Here is a 6,000-nt window from a genome sequence, read left to right on the forward strand (position 1 = left end):
TAATACAACAATGAAGAAGGAGGATAGAAGAGAGTAATTCAGTATAACTGAAAAATTGTGCTCTACACTGGAAGTTGACACAACATGGTAAACTGACTATAACTTAATAAAAAAGAAAGAAAAGAGTAATTCATTAATGTATGTAAATATAAACAAATCAAAGCAATAAGGAAAATGATCATAATAGCTACAGTTATTGTTTCTACAAGTAATGACTTGGCCACAATTGGTGTTTATGTCTTTCTTTTTTTTTAACATTTTTTATTGATTTATAATCATTTTACAATGTTGTGTCAAATTCCAGTGTAGAGCACAATTTTTCAGTTATACATGAACATATATATATTCATTGTCACATTTTTTTCTCTGTGAACTACCATAAGATCTTGTGTATATTTCCCTGTGCTACACAGTACAATCTTGTTTATCTATTCTACAATTTTGAAATCTCAGTCTATCCCTTCCCACCCCTCACCCCCTTGGCAACCACAAGTTTGTATTCTATGTCTATGAGTCTATTGCTGTTTTGTATTTATGCTTTGGTGTTTTTTTTTTTTTTTTTTGGATTCCACATATAAGCAATCTCATATGGTATTTTTCTTTCTCTTTCTGGCTTACTTCACTTAGAATGACATTCTCCAGGAGCATCCATGTTGCTGCAAATGGCGTTATGTTGTCAGTTTTTATGGCTGAGTAATATTCCAAACAATTTGGTGTTTATGTCTTTCTTATTCCAATAAACTTTCCTTGATCTTTTTGCCTTCAGTAAGTGGTTCAATTGGTTGTGGTTCTTTGCTCAGTGTAGTTACCCAAATTCTCCTGAAGGGTCTCTGTCAGCAGACTCCTCTATATTGGATTTCTACCATTTCTCATTACTTTCTGCCATAGGATAGCAGATGAAACAGCCCTATAGAATATTCTGGGTTATTGTCATGTCCTCTTTACCTCTGTTTTGTAGTAGCAACCTAATTCTCTCTTTATAATCAGAATGAAGTACCCCGACCATTATAGTAACACCCTAATTTGCTATTGGTTCAGTGGCATGAGGTACCCATAATGATCAGATGGCAGTGGCAGTTCCTATTTCATTATAACTATTGTGTGGCCCCTGATTCTAGGAATTAAGATCTTAAAAGCAGCAAGCCCAAGTTGCAATGATGAGAACAGAAAATTTTGCTAGTAGATTGTTAGAGGTAATAATGAGAGAATTCAGTTCCACTTCTACCCTGTAGTTCCCAAATCCATGCATCCTGGCTATGGGTGAATTAACATCCTGATTGCTGATTCGGAGCATAAGCAGTATCCTGAGGACATTTCCTGAGACTTGTATAGTTTGTCAAGCACCTAAAACCCTGTATCTATAACCTACAGGGGGTTACATCGTCCCTCTGATTATTTAAAGTCTCCTCTGCTGTGGCAGCCCTTTCATGAGCATTTACATGGGACACAAATATCCTCATATTCTGTGCCAATCTGGAGAATGACATCCACTTCTCTCTTTTCCAGATCTCCTTGTACACAATTTTCCAATTTGTGCCTTCTAACTCCATGACCCTCTGGCAAAACTGTGAGCCACTGCCCATAAACCAGTATAGATCCATACCTACCTAGGTTCTCTATTGTATTTGGAAGCAACCTATCCATCCGACAGTTCTTATGCACGTTATTTCCATTACTGTGTCCTATTGCAGCAGCTCACAGCCTTGACTCCTATAGGTACCTGACTCCAGGTGACTGCAGTGCTAAATGAAGTGACTGTTTTGCTACTGCCTGCCAGAAACTTCTAATGACTCACTACCACTGAAAATGAAGGTTATCAACACCTTTAAATCAAATCAGGTCAGAGAACCGATACAAGACACCCACCCAGAAGTTTATGTGCCCTTGAGACTAATTTTAATAATCCAAAATTTGCATTAGTTTGGGTTTAGTTGGGGATACAGAGCTATAACAAGTATTATGAAAATAAGTACTTTAATATAGGAATTAGAGCTTACAAAATGGAAAGATCTGAGGGATCTGGGATACCTGGCATGCTGAAGCTGAAGAATTGGAGAAACTTTCACTGATATCAAAGCCCTGGGACAGAGGAAGAAAGCTGCCACTTTGAGAAGTCTGCAAACCACTGCCAACTTAAAAGTACAAACTTCAAAAGAGGTTTGAAAGTCTGCTACATAAGACTGCCACATTACTCCAAATATAATAGCTTCGGCTTCACTTGTGCTTTCCCGATCTCATGCAAGTGTCTTCATTGGCAAATTCTAACCCAGAAACTTACAGGTAAGGGAATTCTGGGTAACACAGTTCTTAGCCTTAGAAAGGACTGATGGTGGCAATACCAAGTTGACAACGATAAACACAGCACATTCACCAATTTTACAATTAGTCATTAATCTCTGTTGTCAAACTTTACCACTTGTAACAACCCTGCTGTTTCAATTCTTGCTTGTTTGAACACAGTCTGCTTTGGAAAATCCTTCCTGGTTTTAATGAATCAGATTCCAAAAGTGACTATTCAGCATTTGATCCAAGGTATGTTTTAACTTTGCCCTTCGGAACATTACACTGGCTTGGAGGACCATGTTTCTGGACTGAAGCAGGTGGTTTATGTGTTTGAACTTAATTTTGCTTTGTTAATCCTCTGGGCTTTTGAAAACCCAAGTCTTTGTGGTAGCTGCAAGTGGAAGCCACTCTGCGTTTCCTTGGCTCTGACCCCACCACTCCTATTTTAGTTCAGACATCACAATCTTGGAGACTTTTTGCCTGATTTCCCATAGATCTACTTTACCCCATCAGATCAGATTGACTACATTCTCGCAGCAGCACTTTATACTCCTTTATAGCACTTATCAAAGTGTGTGCTTTATATCTGTGCTGTTCTTTGCTAAATAGCTCTAACTCCCACCGAACTTCAAGTCCAAGGAGGACAGGGACTATGTCTGTTTTGCTTACCATTACATTCACAGTGCCCGATACATAACAGGTGCTCAGTAAATATTTGATGACTGTGTCATCCGATAGCCCCATGCCATCCCTTGCAAAAGTGACAGCATGATATAAAGAGAAGAGTGCTAACACACCATCAGGAAAGCTCTGTTCTAGTTCTGTCTTGTTAGATGACCTTGAGCAGGTGACTTAAACTTCCTGAGTTTCAGTTGACTCACCTGAGAAATGAAGCAGTTGAACTGGAGGGAGGTCCATTTCCATTCTGAGCCTATAACTTCTTTGTATGACTGAATCTTGTACATAGAATTTTCTTAAAGTAGGGTGTCCTATCAAATACTTACATTGTGTATGGGAGATGGAGGCATACTGAGATGACCCCCAAATTTTTAGCTTAGATGAGTGATGTTTCTTTTATATAAATAAAAGCAATCAAAGTTTGTAGCACGAGTCAAGGATCTTTCTTTGGATTCAGGATTTAAAATATCTTCCTTATTTTTACTCATTTTGGTTAATTTTGGTCAGTTTTACCGGACTGCAGTCACACTACCATTTTTCCTGGAAGATACCAGCCTGTTTTAGTGGCAAATGCATGGGCTTGGGACCCGCATAGATACAGTTTTTAATCCTGATTCTTCACTTGCTAGTCATCTGATCATGATGAAGTAACTTCACTCCTGTGAGCCTCAGATTTCTCTTCTTTAAAATGAGGATAAGAATGACTACCCTATAGAATTCTTATAAAGATGAAATAAGATCATCTTTGTGAATATCCAAGCCCAGTTCCTGGAACATAAGAAGCACTCAAAATTTAAATGAGTTTACAAATGAGGAAATTGAGGCAACAGAGACACACATTTTTAAATGTCTGCATATAAGCTTAAATTATTTATAGATAACTAAAGAGTTTTATTATGCATAATACCTCTTATATTATGCTTTAAAAATGCATGCCTTTAAAGTACTGACATATGTGAATTTGCTGATTTCTGTATCAAATGGCCTCATTTGACCATGATTTAATAGTAATGTTACATGAAGAAATTAAAGAAATTTCGGGTATTGGATTAAAAAAAATAAGACATATGAAGATATGAAATCATTCTTTAAACACTGAAGGGTTATCCTGTGGAGGAGAGATTAAAATTATTTTATGTTTTCCTAGGGGCAAAATCAGAATCAGTCCATGCGAAATTTTGGCTCAGCCTGAGAATGAACTTTCTGACCAATAAAACTGTGGCCTCAACTGCCTGGGCATGTCCTCATCCTGGATACACAGTTAGACATTTCCCAGCCTCCCTTGCAGTTGGGTGTGTCCAAGAGATGCAGTTCTGACCAATGGAATGTGATGTTTACTGACTCAGGCCTGGCCCGTAAATACCTTCCTCATACAACCTTCCATGTGCTTTCTCCTTCCACTGGTTTGATGCTGATGATTCTGGAAGCCTTGGGGGCTACATGTCAAAGATGGAAGAAGCCTGTGCCCTGAATCAGAATCGGAGGAGGGCCTGCTACCTATCAGGTAAGCTACTTTGAGCTTCACTTGACTAAATTTATTTGACCAGATTATTTGTTACAGGTACTAGCGTTGCCATAACTAATATGAGAACTGCCTGGAAATGGAATGGGCACCATTGGGAAGTATTGTATTTTTTGTGACTAAGTACCCCTTCAAGCAAGGATGACTTAGAAGGAATTAAACATTTGCACAATGGTTGAATTACATGTTCTCTGAGTTCCCCTCTAATCCTGACATTTTTATTATTTTATTCACTCAAATATTTTCTTGAACTTACTGTACTCAGACCTTCATTTTACAGTTAGAGAATATTTCCCTTTAATGGTCCTCAAATTTCTCTTTGAAACTTCTATGAATATTTTAGACAACCAAACTTGCTAACTCTGGCCTAGAAATAATGATCAGTGTGAAAAAGGTAGGATATGAAATTTTTTTATGGAGAGAAAGATTCCCATTTTACGGTATATTTATATCCATAGGCACACAAAGGAAAAAGATTAGAATGAAATACACAAAATAGAAGAAGTGGGCATTTCTCTGAGATTACTGTTAATGTTGAATTCTTCCTTAGACTTTCCTGTATTCTATATTATTTAAATTAAAGGAAAAACAGATTTTTTTCATAATCTAGAAAAATCAAATAACTATTAAGATTATCTTAAAAATCAAAAATAAACAGAGTTTAAGTGAAAGCTGTGAGGTTCATGTATGGAATAATAATTCAGCTTCAGTTGTGGATTTTGCCATAAACATTATCTCCAGAAAGTGAGACTCCATCGTCAGCAGTTCAGGTGACCTACCACATGGCCTCCAGGTAAGGGGTGCTGCTTTACCGTTCACACACCTCATTTTATTTATATCCATCCCCTGGTCTCCATTTCTCAGTGCCCTATCAAAAGGAAAAGCCAAGGAGAAGCTGCATTTATAGTTAAGGCCGGAACTATTTACCTCATTCTTTACGACTCATTTCGTTAACTGATTGTTTGCATACCACCTGTTGTGACCTCATGTAAATCTTTGGAAAATTATTCTCAATTGCAGGCCTTAAATGAATGCCTTTTGTGATAAAGAACTTGATGGGGTTTTATTTTTTATTCCCCACTGAATGGTAATTGGGTAACTCTCATGATAACCCTCCTGTGTTTTATTACTCCCCGAGTCCCAGCTTACCTTTCAATTACTTTTCGGTTTACCTGTTTTTCCCCTAAAATCTGCAGCTATCATTTTACATGGTTGTAAGAGAAGCATGCTTCTCTGTTCTATTTTATTGCTCTCCTTAAAATGACTCAGAAACTAGCCATGGAATAGAAGTCAGATTTGCGGTAAAATTGGACAACTGAAAATCTGATGGGTGGTCTCCTGCCTCTAACTCACAGGGAAAGTCTACGTGTCAACACACCTAGTTTGGAGATGCCAAGTTAGTTACCAGGAGAGCCAGCCTGGAGGTTGCCCAAACTGTACTCAGTGTCCTATCTCTGCTACTGGTGACGGGCCCCTGTCCTTTCCAAGTTCATATGCTTCTGTAGACTAGATTTTAA

The sequence above is a fragment of the Vicugna pacos genome, chromosome 13, assembly GCF_048564905.1.
Source record: "Vicugna pacos chromosome 13, VicPac4, whole genome shotgun sequence".
In the NCBI taxonomy this organism is placed as follows: Eukaryota; Metazoa; Chordata; class Mammalia; order Artiodactyla; family Camelidae; genus Vicugna; species Vicugna pacos.